This window comes from Sphaeramia orbicularis, chromosome 22, assembly GCF_902148855.1.
Source record: "Sphaeramia orbicularis chromosome 22, fSphaOr1.1, whole genome shotgun sequence".
NCBI lineage: Eukaryota > Metazoa > Chordata > Actinopteri > Kurtiformes > Apogonidae > Sphaeramia > Sphaeramia orbicularis.
The window spans coordinates 7,626,554-7,647,489 of NC_043978.1; the positions used below are offsets into that span (position 1 = coordinate 7,626,554).

Consider the following 20,936-nt stretch of genomic DNA (forward strand, 5'->3'; position numbering starts at 1 on the left):
GTTTGCTGTCATGCAGGGTTCTCCAGATGCCTGGTCCAGTCCAGAGCTGTGTCCTGTCTTCAGCAGCTCCACATGTTCTGTCCTCCTCACGTGGACCTGTCCGGCCTCGTACTGCACTCTGTGTGAGTAGCCCCGCCCTTTGACCATGGCCACCCCACCTGTCCCACCCTCCAGTCCATCAGTGTCTCTGTATCCTGTCTGTCTCCTGTGACCACGCCCACCCCACCTGTCCCACCCTCTGGTCCATCAGCGTCTCTGTCTCCTGTCTGTCTCCTGTTGTCCTCCATCCTCTGGTTCCAGTTCATTCACTGTTTTCCAGCAGGTTTCAACATCGACAACATATGAACTGAAGGTTGTTTGTGGTTTGTTTTTTCAGGAGATCTTATTGGATTATTCTCTGTTGGTACGTGGTCAAGCATGAAGCTGTGTTCTGTTGTGTTCAGCTTCTTCCTCTGTTTCCTCAGTTTCTCTGTTCATGGACTGTCTTTGTCTCTGTGTCCATCTGTCCTTTTATTGGTTTGGACACTTTTATCATCTGCTTTTGAACTTTGTGTTGCAGTTTGACATCTCAACTCACCAACTCCTGCTCTGTTTATCCACATCCTTTAACTCACCAACTCCTGCTCTGTTTATCCACATCCTTTAACTCATTAACTCCTGCTCTGTTTATCCACATCCTTTAACTCATTAACTCCTGCTCTGTTTATCCACATCCTTTAACTCACCAACTCCTGCTCTGTTTATCCACATCCTTTAACTCATTAACTCCTGCTCTGTTTATCCACATCCTTTAACTCATTAACTCCTGCTCTGTTTATCCACATCCTTTAACTCATTAACTTGCTCTGTTTATCCACATCCTTTAACTCATTAACTCCTGCTCTGTTTATCCACATCCTTTAACTCATTAACTCCTGCTCTGTTTGCCCACACCTTTAACTCGCTAACTCTTGCTCTGTTTATCCACGTCCGTTAAAGCTATACCGATGATGTGGCATTTTTACACTTTCTTTCGTCATCTTAAATGCTCCTAATAAGCGTGTCAAACTAAAATGTAAAAGAAACTCAAAAATGTTTAATTTCATATATTGCTCATATTTCTGATAAATTCTGACAAATCATTTTATTCGGTCCGAATGAAACAATTGGCCGACTTGGCTGAGCCTCCTGTCAATCATCCATTACGGCCGTCCACCATCCGATCCATTATTGCCGTCTCCACATCCGATATGGGTACCCCTGAATCTGACGCTTCAGTCGTGCTGCTCCTGTCACTATCCAGCACAGTTCCTGTCTAAGGATGTGTATGGCTAGGACTCAAATGCACATGTGGAAGGGAAAAAACGAATTTATTAACAGAATCAACAACTGAGGGGAACAAACAGGAGTTTGATGAATGAAGGATGGAGATAAAAGTCTAGAAGTCTGGTGTACTGGACTAAACAGACAGGTCTGCATAAAGGTCAGCTTTATGACTGTGGGACTCATACAGGTACATGTACTTGGTGTCACACAATGTAGGGAAAATGTATGGACTATGCAACCTCAAATGTCCATGGAAATTCGGGGAGGCCGTGCGTTCACAGTGCACGTGCCCATCGCCTGGGCACCTCATCTCCATGGTCCAGTGAAGACACTGGCCCAGCACTGCACAGACCAGACCCTTAAATTCAGGGTCTACTGATGAAACAGGAGCCGCGGCAGGTGGATGATGTGTCTGATTACTGAGGGAGGGATCCACGGACACACCAAAGCGGTCCGGACCTCCACCTCTGCTTCCACCGCGCATAAGGGGAGAGGAGGAAAGCGTTAGAGCTCAGGCAGGGGGAAGAGGGTGGGCATTGGAGGGAGGCGGGTTGTTCATGTTCAAACTGTTACTAAGTGTTGTGAGAAATGCCACATTGGTAGGTATATCTTTAAGACGATTTTATCTGTTTCCTCTGAAAACTAACATCGGATCCGACACATTTGACGTTATTGTCATTTAAGTTCCTTCTGTTTTGTTTTATTTTTAGAGTTTGATATTTGATCTGTGGGTTTGTCTTTATCGTCCTCTGTGTCTTTAACTTCCTCTGTCTTTCCTCCAGACTCACCTGTCCAGTTCTTACCTGTCTTTACGTGGTGCTGTCGTGGCCTGTTTGCGTCAGTTGGTCCAACGTGAAGCTCTGGAGGTTTCACAACTGGCTGTGACAGTGGTTAAAGAACTGAACAGAAGAGACAACACACAACTGGGTAGGACACACAGACACACACGGTTACAGACAGACGGACGGACGGACGGACGGACGGACGGACGGACGGACGGACGGACGGACGGACGCACATGGACACACACACAGAGACAGATAGACACACACAAATACACACACACACAGAGACAGATAGACACACACAAATACACACACACACAGAGACAGATAGACACACACAAATACACACCACACACAGAGCACACACACACAGAGACAGATAGACACACACAGAGACACACACACAGAGACAGATAGACACACACAAATACACACACACACAGAGAAGAACACACACAGAAGAATACACACACACAGAGAAGAACACACACACACACACACACAGAGACACACACACACAGAGAAGAACACACACAGAGACACACACACACAGAGACAGATAGACACACACACAGAGACACACACACACAGAGACAGATAGACACACACACAGAGCACCACACACACAGAGACAGATAGACACACACAATACACACACACACAGAGACAGATAGACACACAAATACACACACACGCACACAGACAGACAGACACACGCACACATACACAAACACACATACACACACAGTAACAATCGGTAACAGTTTAAAGGTTAATCTGATTGGTCGGATGGGGCTCCACCTCCTGTTTTGTTTGTTTTTGTTTGTTGTAGATGTGACCATAAAGGAGGGGTCTGGAAGGAGCCCTGTTCACTCTGCTGGACCAGGAGTCCGACCCGGGTCTGAGGAGGGATATCCAGGAGACGCTGGTCCACATGATGACGTCCAGTGCCACCACGGGGAAACTGGGACACTGGCTCAAACTGTGCAAGGATGTCCTGTCGGCATCCACAGGTGGGCAGGGCGTCTTTAAAGGGGACTACCCACCAGGTTTAACCCCATCAGCCTATGGGTCACATGACCAGACTGACCTTTGGCCTTTGACCCCCAGACTGCCGGACCCCCATGGAGGCCAGTCAGGAGGACGAGGAGGAGGCGGACCCCGGCCGCGACGACGACTCGTCTGTGTTCAGAGCGCGCTCAGACGGCGGCGGCCCCTTCACAGCGCTGCGTTGGGCCACGCGCCGCTTTGCCATGGAGTGTGTGTGTCGAATCATCGCGCAGTGTGAGAGCGCTGACCCCGCCCACTTCGACATGACGCTGGCCCAGGAGCGACGCCTCCACGAGTCCACGGGTAGGTGAACTGGAGAACCGAGAACTAGGACGTTTACTGTCCACGGACAACCACGATGTTTACTGTCCACTGAGAACCGGGATATTTGCTGTCCACTGAGAACCGAGAACCAGGACATTTACTGTCCACGGAGAACTCAGAACCGGGATGTTTACTGTCCACAGAGAACCGAGAACCGGGACGGTTACTGTCCACGGAGAACCAAGAACAGGGACGATTACTGTCCACTGAGAACCGGGACATTTACTGTCCACTGAGAACCGGGACATTTACTGTCCACTGAGAACTGAGAACCGGGACATTTACTGTCCACTGAGAACCGAGAACTGGGATGTTTACTGTCCATTGAGAACCGAGAACCGGGACGATTACTGTCCACAGAGAACTGAGAACCGGGATGTTTACTGTCCACGGAGAACCGAGAACCGGGACGGTTACTGTCCACAGAGAACCGAGAACAGGGACGATTTCTGTCCACTGAGAACTGAGAACCGGGACGTTTACTGTCCACGGAGAACCGAGACCTGGGACGATTATTGTCTACTGAGAACTGGGACGTTTACTGTTCACGGAAAACTGAGAGCCAAGATGTTTACTGTCCACAGAGAATCGAGAACCGGGATGTTTACTGTCCACTGAGAACCAGTACGATTTCTGTCCATGGAGAACTGAGAACCGGGATACTTACTGTCCACTGAGAACCGAGAACCGGTACGCTTACTGTCCACTGAGAACCGAGAACCAGGATGTTTACTGTCCATGGAGAACTGAGAACCGGGACGTTTACTGTCCACGGAGAACCGAGAACTGGGACGTTTACTGTCCACGGATAACCGAGAACCGGGATGTTTACTGTCCACGGAGAACGGGGACATTTACTGTCCATGGACAATCGGGACGTTTACTGTCCACAGAGAACCGAGACCCCGGACTATTGTTGTTCACTGAGAACTGAGAACTGGGACGATTACTGTCCACTGAGAACTGAGAGCCGGGACGTTTACTGTCCATGGAGAACCGAGAACCGGGACAATTATTGTCCACGGAGAACCGAGAACCGGGACGTTCACTGTTCATTGAGAACCGAGGACCGGTACATTTACTGTCCACCGAGAACCGGGACGTTTACTGTCCACTGAGAACTGTGAACCCGGACGTTTACTGTCCACTGAGAACTGAGAACCGGTACATTTACTGTCCATTGAGAACCAGGACGTTTACTGTCCACGGAGAACCAAGACCTGGGACATTTACTGTATCCAGAGAACTGAGAACCGGGACGTTTACTGTCCATGGAGAACTGTGACGTTTACTGTGCACGGAGAACTGAGACGTTTACTGTCTACTGAGAACTGGGACGTTTACTGTCCACAGAGAACCAGGAACCGGGATTCTACTGTCCACAGAGAACTGAGAACCAGGGCGTTTACTTTCCACTGAGAACCGAGATGCTGACTGTCCACGGAGAACTGAGAACCGGGACGTTCACTGTCCACGGAGAACCGAGAACCGGGACGTTTACTGTTCACGGAGAACTGAGAACTGGGACGTTTGCTGTCCACAGAGAACTGAGAACTGGGACATTTACTGTCCACGGAGAACCGAGAACCGGGACATTTACTGTCCACAGAGAACCAAGAACCAGGGCGTTTACTGTCCACTGAGAACTGAGATGTTTATTGTTCACGGAGAACCTAGAACCTGGACGTTTACTGTCCACGGAGAACTGAGAACTGGGATGTTTACTGTCCACAGAGAACGGAGAACCAGGACGTTTACTGTCCATGGAGAACCAAGAACCCGGACGTTTACTGTCCACAGAGACAGGGACGTTTACTGTCCACTGAAAACTGAGAACCGCGACGTTTACTGTCCACGGAGAACCGAGAACCGGGATGTTTACTGTCCACAGAGAACGGAGAACCAGGACGTTTACTGTCCATGGAGAACCAAGAACCCGGACGTTTACTGTCCACAGAGAACAGGGACGTTTACTGTCCACTGAAAACTGAGAACCGCGACGTTTACTGTCCACGGAGAACCAAGAACCCGGACGTTTACTGTCCACAGAGAACAGGGACATTTACTGTCCACTGAAAACTGAGAACCGCGACGTTTACTGTCCATGGAGAACCGAGAACCGGGATGTTTACTGTCCACGGAGAACCGAGAATGGGGACGTTTACTGTCCACGGAGAACCTAGAACCGGGACGTTTACTGTCCACGGAGAACTGAGAACTGGGATGTTTACTGTCCACGGAGAACCAAGAACCGGGACCTTTACTGTCCACGGAGAACCGAGAATGGGGATGTTTACTGTCCACGGAGAACCTAGAACCGGGACGTTTACTGTCCACGGAGAACTGAGAACTGGGATGTTTACTGTCCACGGAGAACCGAGAACCGGGACATTTACTGTCCACGGAGAACTGAGAACCGGGACGTTTACTGTCCACAGAGAACCGGGACGTTTACTGTCCACTGAGAACTGAGTATCGGGACGTTTACTGTCCACATTAAATTAGATTGAAATTTCTTGATCTTTGGGGGAAATGAAGGTTCCATTTGCACCAAAACATTGTATGACGATAAAAACTAAAAGAAAGTGTTCTATAAATATAAAAACAGAGAATTACACATTAGAAATATGTAGTATAATAATAATAATAATAATGCTAAGAAGAAGAAGAATAACAATATTAGTATATAATAATAATTGCAATAATAATAATAATAATAATAATAATATTATTATTATTATTATTATTATTATTATTATATTATCGTTATTATTATCATTTATTATTATCATATTATTATTATTATTATTACTCATATTTCTCATGTGTAATTCTCTGTTTCTATATTTATAGAACACTCTCTTTCAGTTTTAATAATGATCATGATAATAATATTAAGAAATAATAATAGTAAGTAATAATAGTAATATTAATAATGATAACAATAATAGTAATAGTAGTAAGAGTAACAATAGTAGTTCTAATATAATAATTGTAATAATAATAATAATAATAGTAATAGTAGTAGTAGTAGTAGTAGTAACAGTAATAGTAGTAGTAGTAGTAGTAATAGTAATAGTAATTATAATAGCTAGTAGTAATAATTGACATAAAAAGACTCATTTAACAGCAAATAAATGTTGCATTCTGAAAGTTTATATGTGGTTATTTAACCGATAAAATCCCACTGAGGTGGAGGTCAGTGGGAAAAAACAGGTTAAAAGATCAGTGATGACAAACTTAAAAATGTAAAAAAAAAAAAACTAAAAACAAACATCAATGTTCCTCAGACCCTGCAGAGTTCCTTTGGTAGAACATCATGACTCAGTGCAGAAACAGGTCCCAGTTCACAGTGTCCTCCCTCTGTCCACAGACTTCCTGGTTCTCCATCTGGGCGACCTGGTCCGGATGGCATTCATGGCGGCCACTGACCACAGCGACCAGCTGCGCCTGGCGGGTCTGCAGACCCTACTGGTCGTCATCAGACGGTTCTCAGACGTTCCTGAACCCGAGTTCCCCGGTCACGTGATCCTGGAGCAGTACCAGGCCAACGTAAGGACAGTCCAGATGGCACCGCTGACCTTTGACCCTGACACTGGACACAGACTCAGACTGACGGCGGTTTACGTTGGATTTTTTTTTTTTTTTTCTTCATGTGCACTGTACTGTTCTCAGCTGACATTAGACTGACATAAAAAGGAAAATATCATGTACCATCATAAATTAAGAAAAGTTTGTTCATTTTTGGCTCAGTTATCGTACATTTAAATAAAAATAAGATACCGTTTGGATCTTTCTGGGTCCCACCCCCTCCATCGTGACCGTTTGGACTGAAGTCAAATAAAAACTGTCAAATATGGATCAGATTCAGGACCAGGTCTGAATGTGTCCTGGGTCTGAGTCCTAGATAATCAGATCTGGACCAAAGGTGTGAACGTTGACGACCTTTTGACCTTTGAACGGATGCATGTGTGTGTTTGTTCAGGTGGGCGCCGCCCTCAGACCCGCCTTCTCAGCCGACGCCCCTCCTGACGTCACATCCAAAGCCTGTCAGGTGACCGCTCCTCATCTTCCCTAAATGTCCGCACGTGTGTGTCTGTGGTGCCCTCTGACTCCACCCTCTTATCCTCCTCTCTGGCCCTGCCCTCTTACCCTGCCCTCTGACTCCGCCCGCTTACCCCCCCTCTGTCTCCGCCCTCTGACTCTGCCCTTTTATCCTCCTCTCTGACTACGCTCTCTTACCCTGCACTCTGACTCCGCCCTTTTATCCTCCTCTCTGACTCCGCCCTCTTACCCTCCTCTCTGACTATGCCCTCTTACCCCGCCTCTGACTCCGTCCTTTCTCCTCCTCTCTGACTCCACCCTCTGACCCCGCCCTCTCCTGTCCAGGTGTGCAGCGCGTGGATCGCCAGCGGCGTGGTCAGCGACATCCGCGACCTGAGGCGCGTCCATCAGCTGTTGGCGTCGTCGTTGGTCAAAGTTCAGAGTGGCAGAGACGGCAGCGTTCAGCTGTACAACGAGGCAGCTGCTACCATGGAAACGCTGTCAGTGCTGAAGGCGTGGGCCGAGGTGGGTTCATACAGAACAGACGCAGAAACGCAGGAAGAGCCCCAAACCTTTACAAAGACAGTTCAGCCTTGCTAGAAGTCCCAAACCTTTACAAAGACAGTTCAGCTCTGATAGTTTATCTGTTTATCAGCACATTTGCAACAAAGATACACAGAAATATATGAGAACAGGATAAAAATATAGGAAAACACATGCAAACGCCAATAAATAAAAGATCTAAGATAGATGGAACGACAGAACTATAGAACGATCGATAGAACAATAGATAGAACGATAGGTAGAACGATAGCACGATAGAACGATAGAACGATAGAACGATAGATAGATAGATAGATAGATAGATAGATAGATAGATAGATAGATAGATAGATAGATAGATGGATAAAAACAAAAGTTGTATTAACATTACAGTTACAACAGCGTATTACAGCCACATAAGAAAATAAAAACGGTGTCACTACGAGAATAAAGTTGTAAAATACCCAGATAAAACCTGTAATTTTAGGAGAATAAAGCCATAATATTACAAGAATAACGTCATAATTTATAAACAGGTGTAAAAATATCCTAATTTACGAGAATACAGTTGTACCCACTGGTCTGATAATGGAGAACTGGAACATTCTGGGAGGTTGTACTGTCATTTGGGGTTTATGCACAAAGGACAAATACTGAGACTATTATCCCCGCCCACCAAATACTGAGACTATTTTCCCCGCCCACCAAATACTGCACCATTAGCCCCGCCCAACCAAATACTGAGCCTATTAGCCCCGCCCACCAAATGCTGAGACTGTTAGCCCCGTCTACCATCAACACATTAACATTGGTCGAAGTACTTTGAAGACAGTTCGCACGTTTGGGTTTGTTTCATTATTCTCGTTATTCACAGAAATTATATTTTTCCCGCCTGTTTTTTAAATTATGACATTATTCTTGAAATATTATGACTTCATTCTCTTCATAGCACAAAAATTAATAATATATATGAACCAATGTTGGTGTTAATCATTGACATATGTGACTGCCCCGCACCTTTCAGGCACTAGGGACACTGTCAGTTTCTGTTGCAGATGGCGATGGCATAATTAGTGGCCCATTGACTCTCCCACTGGCTTCAGTCCGAATGACGTGGTGTTTGGTCACGCAGTTCGCGGCCCATTGACTCTCCTCCATGATGCTGTGGTTCCGTCTGAACCTCCTCAGTCTCTAGTTAAAGCTGCAGTATGTAGGATTGTGGCCAAAACTGGTACTGCAATCACATTCAAAATACTGTAGAACGTGGTATCCTCTCCTCCTCCCCCCAGGCTAGGGGTTGCCAGATCCCGCATGAGCGTCCACTACTAGTGTTTCCTCTAATCCTTGCCACCACACCATAAATTTCATACAAAAAAATCATCACCAGACTTATTCTACATAAGTCTAATATATAAAAGGCCAGGACAAACGTCCTGCACACTCAAATGAAAGTTTGCGAAGATTCAGGTGATAGAGAAAAGGGAAATGAGCATTAGGTTTCACTTTTACTACAAACCCCACCACCACCACCGAACCACGGACGCCGAACTACCGCCCCCCGGCGAACCACAGACACCGGACTACCGCCCCCCGCCACCCCTTGCGGACTACTGATCCGCCCCACACACACACCGAACCACAGACGCCGAACTACCAACCGAGCCCCCCACACACACCGAACCACGGACACCGGACTACTGATCCCCCCCCCCCGACCGAACCACAGACGCCGAGCTACCGACCCCCCCCACACCACTACCACCGAACCACGGACCGAACCCCCCGTTCGGATTACACAGCACTAAATGAACAGGTCACTTCCACAGAAAACACTGAACTACAAGGAGCTACCATGGCAAGAGACAAGTCCTACAGCAGTACCTGGTCTGTTCACAGTCCCGGACCAGCAGTCTCTTCACTGGGGCCAGGAGAAGAGACTGCAGCCCGGCCCCGGGAGAAGGGACCGGGTGAAGAGGCCGCGACCCCGGCTCTCAGTGGCTCTTACCGGTGGTCAGACTAAGGCAGGGCCAGCGTCAGTCTTCAGATCCTTCTTCTCTTTCAGCCGTCTCCATGTTTCTAATCATCTCCTATACATCTCCTTGTTTTATTTCTCACTTTGTCACAATGTATTTGGGAATAATAAGAGTCCTTTTAGGTTAATAACGTCAGACATTTGTGATCAGAAATGTTGCAGCTGCAGCTCAGTGGAACTGGCAACCTGGATGCTGAAAGGCTTCTGACTCTGTGATTAGCAGACAGGTGATGGGCGGAGCCTCAGACCAAAACACACAATGTCAACATAAACATCATTTCAGGGCTGACACTGACCTGTTCAAATGCAAATATTCTGGCTGGACTACTACTGTCAGTGAGATCAGTATTTGAAATGAACATGATTCCTTAATTTCTGGTGACAGTCAAGGCAATTTTACAATTACTTAGAACATAATTCCTACATACTGCAGCTTTAATTATGTGCAGGGGTTTCGACGTCGTTTGGTTTTGGCTGTGGACATGCCTAAGGAAAATCTAGCCTGTGCTCAAAGTAAAATGAAAACATTATATGACAGGAAATCTGAAATTCGGGTGTTTTCTCCTGGTGATCAGGTTCTGGCTTTATTACCGCTGGTGAACTCACCGTTCCAGGCTAAGTTTCAGGGTCCGTTTTCAGTTTTACAGTGGACTTCAGAAGTGAATTATTTGCTGTCCACTCCGGGATGTAGGAAGAAAAAACAGTTGTGTCATGTTAACCAGCTGAAATCGTACCACCCCCGTGAGTTCCAGTCTTTTGAGGGTGGGGTAAGTGCGCAACAGCAGGACGCAACACCTGCGCTTGCTGTTGCTGCCGCTGAGTTGTGTTCAGCAAATGTCACACCTGTGGTAGAGAATGATGAAGTCCGTTCACCAGATGAAAGTATGTTGTGTGGCAGACTGAAAAATTCTGAAACGCTGAATAATCTTAATCTTTTACTGGGTCACCAGGTGGAGGCTATTTCCCACTATCCTGTGCCGACCACCAAAAAGGAACTCATGCGTTTCCTGGGTTAGTCGGTTATTACCGTTGTTTTTGTAAAAACTTTTCCACCATAGTTGCTCCCTTGACAGACTGTTAAAGGCGAGGCAAAATTCATCTGGTCCAACTCCTGTCAGCAGGCTTTTGACAGCATAAAGACTGTTCTGTGTTCTCCTCCGGTCCTCGCGGCTCCCCGTTTGGATCAGCCCTTTCAGCTGCATGTAGATGCGAGTGACGTCGGAGCAGGTGCTGTGCTGCTTAGACAGGAAGTGATGGCATTGACATCCTGTTAGTTTCTTTTCAAAGAAGTTCAATGGGTACCAGATTAATTATTCAGTCATAGAGAAAGAAACTCTGGCTCTGGTGTGGGCACTCCAGCATTTTGAAGTCTATCTGGACTGTAGTGTCCCACTGATCATTTACACTGATCATAACCCTATACATTCTTGAACTCTTTGACTGTCCGAACCGTAGACTGATGCGGTGGTTCCTGTTTTTACAGGCGTATAGCATAGACATTCGCCACATTAGAGGCTCTGAAAATGTTGTGGCGGATGCTCTGTCTCGAGCCTGATTTTTGATTTCATTCCCCATCTCTCCTAACCGCTTGCTTCCATCCTTTCCTCCTCACTCTTAAATTGCTTCTCCAGGCGCCGGAGTTGCTGGGTGGCCGATAGAGATGGTAAGCTGGTACTGGTTTTAAGAGACCTGGGTAAGCATAAAATCAAAATTGATGCTGAGTTAATGCTTTGAATGTTTGGTGAAACTTTTTTTTCCAGACAGTCCTCTTGATGAGAGGCCCTTTCTTTTTGGGGGGGGTGTGACGGCCCCGCACCTTTCGGGCACTAGGGGCACTGTCAGTTTCTGTTGCAGATGGCGACGGCATAATTAGTGACACCTGTGGCGGTCCAGGCCTGACTATAAGCAGCTCGCCCGTGATGGTCATTGGCTCTCTGGTTGTCTCTGTCTGGTCCGGCTCTGCTCTCACTCTCTCTCTGGTCTGGCCCGGTCTACTCTCTTCTTGGTCTGGTCGGTCTGGTCTCGGTGCTGCTGGCTGTCTGATCCTGCTCTGCCCTGCTCCTCCTGACTGGCGTTTTGCAGCATTTTGTGTTTTTTGTTATTAGTTTACTTAATAAACCTTTGTTACATTTTCACCACCTCCGTCTCCAATTCTGGTCACCACCTCAGAGCCGGGTTGTGACACATATGACAGGATGAAAAATAAAAAAAAATAAAGAAATACTGCAGTTATTATGTAGAATATTCGGGGAAAAAGTTTTTTTCATCAAAATATGTTTTGTTTCTATGACAACCATGTCATTTACAGGGTTAAAATATGACAGTTATTGAATATGGTATCTTTGTTTATGGATCAAGTTAATGAAATACAAAAAGTCCAAAACAAACTATATAAAACCATTGTGACACTAGTCCAACACTGTGCATATTATGGGATGCAGGTGGTTAGTGTGACTTGAACTCTTAATATCTCTTCTTCTGATTCCTTCTTTTCCTTCCTCCTCAGGTTTACATCGTAGCGATTCAGTCGAGCAGACAGAAGCAGAGCTCTGATAGGCCGTCGGAGCTGTCTGCCTCCCCTGTGACCAACAACGGTTCGGGGGTGGAGTCTGGAGGGGCGGGGCTCCTGAAGCTGGTCCAATCAGACCTGTCAACACTGAGTTGTCTATGGCTGTCTGCGCTGCAGGACTACGCTCTGCTCACCCTCCCACCGGAGTACGCACCCCAGCTACCTGCAGCAGGTGAGGCGGAGGGGGCAGAGCCTATATGGGGGGACCACATTTGGGCTGTTGACGCAGTTCTGATGTAAGTATCTCCTTATTTGTGGTCCCTAAATGCACCATGATGGTGTTTGTCCTGTAGGGGGCTCCTTCTACACGGCAGAGACCGTCAACCAGTCCAGAGGTCACTACGCATCATCATGGGCACCGATCCTCCACGCCACCGCGCTGTGGCTCCACAGCACAGGTCAGAGGTCACGGCAAGGTCGCAGAAGGTCACGGGGTCACCGTGTCCCAGACTGCAGGGTTAAGGTCATTAAAAGGTCACGTGTCGGTTTCAGGGTTTGTGATGACAGACGACACCCCCGTTAACCTGTCCAGACCGGCCACGCCCACCTCCATGGGACACACCAGCTCTGTGGGCGGAGCCAAGAGTCCAGAGGACATCAACACAGAGAGGCTGCATCTGATTCTGGGTACGTTTGAATCCAAAGACGCCAAAGACAAGAAGGTTGAACCCACAAAAACAAATCAAACCACCTGAATTCAGTTGAGTCGTCGTCTCCGTCCAATGGTTTTAGTCGTTTCACACATTTATCCAGTGACGAGTCAGTGTTCATCATGTGACTTTGATGTTCATACTTTCACTGGTGTCGAGTTCATTTATCAGTGACATGTGCTGAGGGCAGAAAATCAAAGGATTAGAAACCATTTTATTGGTGAGAAACGGAGACAGAAACGTACTCTGACTACATGGAATGAAACAGGTTTAGATTAACCAATGAATTAACCAACATTAACTAATGAGTTAACCAACATTAACCAATTTAACCAGTGAATTAACCAACATTAACCAATTTAACTAATGAATTAACCAACATTAACTAATGAATTAATCAGCATTAACTAATAGATTAACCAACATTAACCAATTTAACCAGTGAATTAACTGAATTAACCAATGAATTAACCAACATTAACTAATGAAGTAACCAACATTAACTAATGAGTTAACCAACATTAACCAGTGAATTAACCAACATTAACTAATTTAACCAATGAATTAACCATTAACTAATGAATTAACCAACATTCACCAATTTAACCAGTGAATTAACCAACATTAACCAATGAATTAACCTATCTAACAAATGAATTAACTAATGAATTAACCAATTTAACCAATGAATTAACTAACTAGAAGCACTCGGAGAGCGCAGACCTCCACCAAGGGTGATCAGTGGCCCCCCCCGTGGCCCCCCCCACTCCCAATCACCACCAAAATTTAATCATTTCTTCCTTATCCCATTTCCAACAAACCCTGAAAATTTCATCCAAATCTGTCCATAACTTTTTGAGTTATGTTGCACACTAACGGACAGACAAACAAATAAACAAACAAACCCTGGCAAAAACATAACCTCCTTGGCGGAGGTAATGAATTAACCAACATTAACCAATGAATTAACCAATTTAACCAATGAATTAACTAATGAACTAGAAGCACTCGGAGAGTGCAGACCTCCGCCAAGGCTGATCAGTGGCCCCCCCGTGGGCCCCCCCACCCCCGATCACCACCAAAATTGAATCATTTCTTCCTTATCCCATTTCCAACAAACCCTGAAAATTTCATCCAAATCTGTCCATAACTTTTTGAGTTATGTTGCACACTAACGGACAGACAAACAAACAAACAGACAAACAAACAAACCCTGGCAAAAACATAACCTCCTTGGCGGAGGTAATTAACCACCATTAACCAATGAATTGACCAATAATGAACCAAATTAACCAATGAATTAACCAATTTAACGAATGAATTAAACAATAAATTAACCAAATTAGCCAATGAATTAACCAACATTAACCCATGAAGTAACCAATGAATTAACCAAATTAACCAGTGAATTAACCAACCTTAACCAATTTAACCAATGAATTAACCAGTGAATTAACCAACATTAACTGTATTAACCAGTGAATTAACCAACATGAACCGTATTAACCAGTCCAAGGTGAGGCTCAACTCGCTGCTTTCTGTATGTAAATGAGAAATGAGGAAATTCCACCATTTTAAATTGAAAAATAGTTAAAATAATTAGAATCACATGGAAAATAAGTTTGTAGAACAGCTGACATGTATTTATTTGCTGATTATTTGTGTGGTGTGGGGGGGTTCTTGTCATGATGACCATGCCTCCTCATTTACAGTCTTAGTCCTTTTGTGTTCATACATGAATATTTGAGGACGTTACAGACGTTGACTCATGTTCTGGTTTGATGTTTGAACTGTTTATAAAGTCCTGTCATGTTCTGTTGGGTTCGGTTCTGTTCTGGTGTTGTGTGGTCAGGGATCAGTGTGGAGTTCCTGTGTTCTCCACGTTCCGGGGACCAGATGGAGAACATCACTTCCTGTCTGCGAGCTCTGCAGGCGCTGCTCGACGTCCGTGGCCTCGGGCCAGGATCGGCCACGACCAGGTGAGGTGTGTGTGGGGTCGGACCCGTCTGATCCGGTTCTGGTCCGGTCTGATCCGGTTCCTCTGCGGTCCAGGCTCTGAGTGTGGAGCTGCTCGGCGTCCTCCACCGGCTGATGGTCACCAGGGAGGCGGAGTCCGTCCAGCTCGCCGTGTTGGATTTACTGCGACAGATCGTCACAGCAGCGCAGGAGCACGTGAGGGAGAAACGCCACAGTGCAGAAGGTGAACACACATAAGAAACACACATATACATATATACACACATATCTATATCTATCTGTCTATATATATGTCAGGGTAGAGACTGCGATCTGGTAGGATCGGCGATTCTACCAGTAGAGACTCCGATCATAGTCTCTACCAGTAGAAACTCCGATCAGAGTCTCTACTGGTAGAAACTCCGATCCGAACCCTAACCCTAACCCTAACCCTAACCCTAACCCTTCTACTGGCAGGATCGGAGTTTCTACCAGTAGAGACTACGATCGGAGTCTCTACTGGTAGAATCGCCGATCCTACCAGATCGCAGTCTCTACCCTTACATATATATATATATACACACATATATATACACACATACATACACACATGTATATACACATATATACACATACATATACAGGGTGGGAAGCAAAATTTACAATGAACATTTAGTTGTTTTTTCTCAGCAGGCACTACGTCAATTGTTTTGAAACCAAACATATATTGATGTCATAATCATACCTAACACTATTATCCATACCTTTTCAGAAACTTTGCCCATATGAGTAACCAGGAAAGCAAATGTCAAAGAGTGTGTGATTTGCTGAATGCCTTCGTCACACCAAAGGAGATTTCAAAAATAGTTGGAGTGTCCATAAAGACTGTTTATAATGGAAAGAAGAGAATGACTATGAGCAAAACTATTACAAGAAAGTCTGGAAGATACTATTAAAGAAGAATGGGAGAAGTTGTCACCCGAATATTTGAGGAACACTTGCGCAAGTTTCGGGAAGCGTGTGAAGGCAGTTATTGAGAAAGAAGGACACATAGAATAAAAACATTTTCTATTTTGTAATTTTCTTGTGGCAAATAAATTCTCATGACTTTCAATAAACTAATTGGTCATACACTGTCTTTCAATCCCTGCCTCAAAATATTGTAAATTTTGCTTCCCCACCCTTTATACACACACACACACATATATATATACATATATATATATATATACACACACACGACCCGGTTCTACTGCTCTAACCCAGCCCGTGTCCGTCCTCAGTGGATGACGGCGCCGCAGAGAAGGAGACACTGCCGGAGTTTGGTGAGGGGCGAGACACCGGGGGTCTGATCCCTGGGCGCTCGCTGGTGTTCGCAGCGTTGGAGCTCTGCCTCTGTGTTCTGGTCCGGAAACTTCCTCAGCTCAGCCCCAAACTGGCCGGAACCAGCCGACCGGTAAGACCAGGACCAGAACCCAGATGAGGGTCTGGGACCTGAGAACCCACTGGATCTGGATTTCTTCCAGTTCTGAAGGTTCCAGGTGGTTTAGACACAGTGGGTTGATCTGGTCTTAAGTCTGGATCTGGATCTGGACCTGGATCTGGATGTGTTTATGTACAGTAGTGTTCTGGTTCTGAAGGTTCCAGGGGGTTTTAACAAACACAGTGGGTCAATCTGGTCTAAAATCTGGATCTGGACCTTGGGTTTAAACTGGAGCCTGTTTGTTCCTTACATCAGAACCTTTTTATCATTTACTGTGGATTTTGAAAAACCTCTGCGTTTCCATTAGGGCTGCACAATTAATCATTAAAAGACTGCGATCTCAATTCACATATGTATGCGATCTCACGGACGATTCTTAAGCATTTTTTTTATGGCTGCATTACAAACAAATGCCCCAAACGCAGAACTACCGCCGCCTCTTCCCTTCCACCCCCCTTCATCCTCGTCTTCTGTTCTTCATCCTTGTCTCCTGTTCTTCATCCTCATCTTCTGTTCTTCATCCTCTGTTCTTCATCCTCATCTTCTGTTCTTCATCTTCGTCTTCTGTTCTTCATCCTCGTCTTCTGTTCTTCATCCTCGTCTTCTGTTCTTCATCCTGTCTTCTGTTCTTCATCCTTCTCTTCTGTTCTTCATCCTCATCTTCTGTTCTTCATCCTCCGTCTTCTGTTCATCTTCGTCTCCTGTTCTTCATCTCCTGTTCTTCATCCTCTTCTTCTGTTCATCTTCGTCTCCTGGTCTTCATCTCCTATCTGTCATCCTTGTCTTCTGTTCTTCGTCCCATTTCCCTCATCCTCGTCTCTGGTTTTTGGACTAAACCCCCATAGTTGACACAGTCCCCAAGACCTAACCTTGATCTGTTGTTTTAATGGTGTTTTGACATCCTGGTTCTGTCTGGTTCTGGTTCAGGTCCTGTGGGTCTGTGTGGACACTGTCGGACAGTGACTGCCGTCTGGTGTCCTCTGCTGCTCTGTGTCCTCTCTGAGCTACCGTCCGTCTGCTCTCCTGAAGGTCAAAACCGTCCTCATATTGATGACGTGTCCATGTTGATGTGTTAGCTTTAGCATTAGCATTAGCTTCATATGGACCTAGACTGTTTGTCCATCCTCCAGGCAGTGTGTCCATCCTCCACCGTCCTCTACCTGCTGCTGGGTGTCCTCAGGGAGCTGGTCCACCAACCCATGGTGACGGGCTCAGGGGGAGGAACAGGGGGCGGGGCCAGTCTGGTGGTCCAATCGGCTCTGCAGGCACTGAAAACCGTCCTGACGTCGCCGATGAGTCAACAGGAGAAGAGTCGTGGCGCCTGGAACCTGCTGCTGAGGTCAGCGCTGAACACGCTGCTGACGCTGTGGGATGCCGGTATGGACACGCCCACAGAACGCCGTTTGACGGAACTGGCGTGGTCGGTTGATCTGTTGGTAACGGTTTTCCTTGTGGTCAGGTGACCCCGGCGTCGCCGTGGACCAGGTTCAGCCTCCTCACCGCCCTCCCCATCTTCCTGTTGTCCACCGGCCAGACGTCTGCACCATCAACCCTCTGCACACGCTCAGTCTGCAGCGATTCACGCCTGCATGGACGCCAAAGACCCCGTGGTAGGTGTCTGGCTGGGGTCACGTTATGTCCTGATGCATCACCATCTTTGTGCTGACATCTGTGTGGGTGTTTTCAGGTGGTGAGTCGATGTTTCCAGCTCCTCGCCACCGGTGTTCCAGGCTCCGCCCCCCTGTTTCGGTCCGTACATTCAGAGTCTAGGTCCGCCGCTTGTCAGGTTCCTACAGGTCAACGCTCCCTTATCTCCTCCTTCCTTCCTTCCCTTCCTTCCTTGCTTCCCTCCCTCCTTCTTTCCTTTCTTCCTTCCCTCCCTCCTTCCTCCCTCCCTTTCTCCCTCCCTCCTTCCTTCTTCCTTCCTTGTTCATTCCCTAGAACTTAGTTCATTCCTGTCACTCGCATGTTCTTTCCTGTTTGTTTGATTTCTCCTCTTCATCTTTTTCTCCCTGTTTACTTTCTTCCTTCCTCATTTCCTCTCTTCTTTCCTTCCCTCTTTGTTAGTATTCCTTCACTGTGTCCTTCTGTCCTCCTCTTGTCCTCCTTTACTTCCTTCATTTCTCTTTTCCTCTTCTCCTTCTTTATTGTAAATTCATTTCATTAATCATAATGTGCTTCTGTTCATTTAATTGACAGTGTTAATGTTCTATACAAACCCTCTCTATGTGTTTTATTTCTGTTTTTTTCGACCTTTCATTGTTTTCTGTCATAAATCTGCCACCATCTTCTGATCTCATATTTGACCAATTGGCATCATCGTTCGGATCACATGACTCATTTGGTGGGTGTTCCTGTAGTCAGAGGGGGGAGGGCGTCGGCCTCAGAGTCCGGATGGTTGACAGGTGTCTTGGACGGGATCCGGGCCATGGAGGTCCTAGTCCAGGCGGCCGACGAGTCCCAGCGTGAGTTAAAGCCCAGAAGACAGGCCACGCCCACCAGAGTCACTGAAGGCTCATGTGAAAGTGTAGTGTTGTGAACCTGTTGAAACCCTGTCTGTTGCTAGGTCCTCAGCTCATCACTGTGCTGCTTGCCCCTCCTCATCTCCTTCCTATTGGATGAAAAACGCTCTTGGCTCTGCCCCCGCCAGCGTCACGGTCCCCTTCATGAGGCGGCGCTGAAGGACCTGATGCGTCTCGGACCGCAGCAACTCGGCCGTGTTCAGGTCAGAGGTCATGAGCTTCACTGTCAATGTTAAGGTTTTTCAGATTAAACTAAAGGGCGTCTGTAGTGTTTTTCGGCCCAGGTCTGGTCCTTAAGTCATCTGTAGTGTTTCTTTCCCAGTTCGGTCCTTAAAGGCATCTGTGGTGTTTTTCAAGCCCAGTTCTGGTCCTTAAAGTCAACTGTAGTGTTTCTTTTCCTCGTTCTGGTCCTTAAAGGCATCTGTGGTGTTTTCAGCCCAGTTCTGGTCCTTAAAGGCATCTGTAGTGTTTTTTCAGCCCAGTTCTGGTCCTTTAAGGTGTCTGTCAGTGTTTCTGTGCCAGTTTGGTTCTTAAAGGTGTTTAGTGTTTTTCTTGGCCCAGTTCTGGTCCTTAAAGTCATCTGTGGTGTTTCTTTGCCCAGTTCTGGTCCTTAAAGGTGTCTGTAGTGTTTTTCTCAGCCCAGTTCTGGTCTTGAAGGCGTGTGTAGTGTTTTTCAAGGCCCAGTTCTTGTCCTTAAAGGTGTCTGTGGTGTTTCTTTGCCCAGTGTCTTGTCCTTAAGATGTCTGTAGTGTTTTTCTCAGCCAGTTCTGGTCTTAAAGGCGTCTGTAGTGTTTCTTAGCCCAGTTCTGGTCCTTAAGGTGTCTGTAGTGTTTCTTAGCCTAGTTCTGGTCCTTAAAGGCATCTGTAGTGTTTTTTGTTAGCCCAGTTCTGGTCCTTAAAGGCGTCTTTAGTGTTTCTTTGCCCAGTTCTGGTCCTTAAAGTCATCTGTGGTGTTTCTTGCCCAGTTCTGGTCCTTAAAGGTGTCTGTAGTGTTTTTCTCAGCCCAGTTCTGGTCCTTAAAGGCGTCTGTAGTGTTTTCTCAGCCCAGTTCTGGTCCTTAAAGGCGTCTGTAGTGTTTCTTAGCCCAGTTCTGGTCCTTAAAGGTGTTTAGTGTTTTTCTTGGCCCAGTTCTGGTCCTTAAAGTCATCTGTGGTGTTTCTTTGCCCAGTTCTGGTCCTTAAAGATGTCTGTAGTGTTTTTCTCAGCCCAGTTCTGGTCCTTAAAGGCGTCTGTAGTGTTTCTTAGCCCAGTTCTGGTCCTTAAAGGTGTCTGTAGTGTTTCTTAGCCTAGTTCTGGTCCTTAAAGGCATCTGTAGTGTTTTCTTTAGCCCAGTTCTGGTCCTTAAAGGCGTCTTTAGTGTTTCTTTGCCCAGTTTGGTCCTTAAAGGTGTCTGTAGTGTTTGTTGTGTTGTGTCCTGTGCTTAGTGTGTTCCATCGGTCAGTGAATCACCTCGTGTCCTCAGGTCTCTGGTGTCTCGTCTCCTCACCTGAAGTCTCGTCTTGAAGCCGCCGTCAAGGGAACCAGGAGAGTCTGAACGCCACATCCGGCCCTGCCCACCGAGCAGCCGCCAAGGCGCCGCCAAGGTGTCGCCCAGCATCACGCTCAAAACCCAACTTCCCTGTGAGGCGTTCAAGGCCGGTGCTGACCACAGGACACCGGGGGACACGTCCATT

The 20,936-nt window shown here is 46.5% G+C and overlaps 1 pseudogene; it reads left to right on the forward strand.

Moving 5' to 3' along the window:
- The first annotated feature begins 111 nt into the window (after positions 1 to 111).
- LOC115413905 (HEAT repeat-containing protein 5A-like) lies at positions 112 to 16,741 on the forward strand (annotated as a pseudogene).
- Positions 16,742 to 20,936: the final 4,195 nt, after the last annotated feature.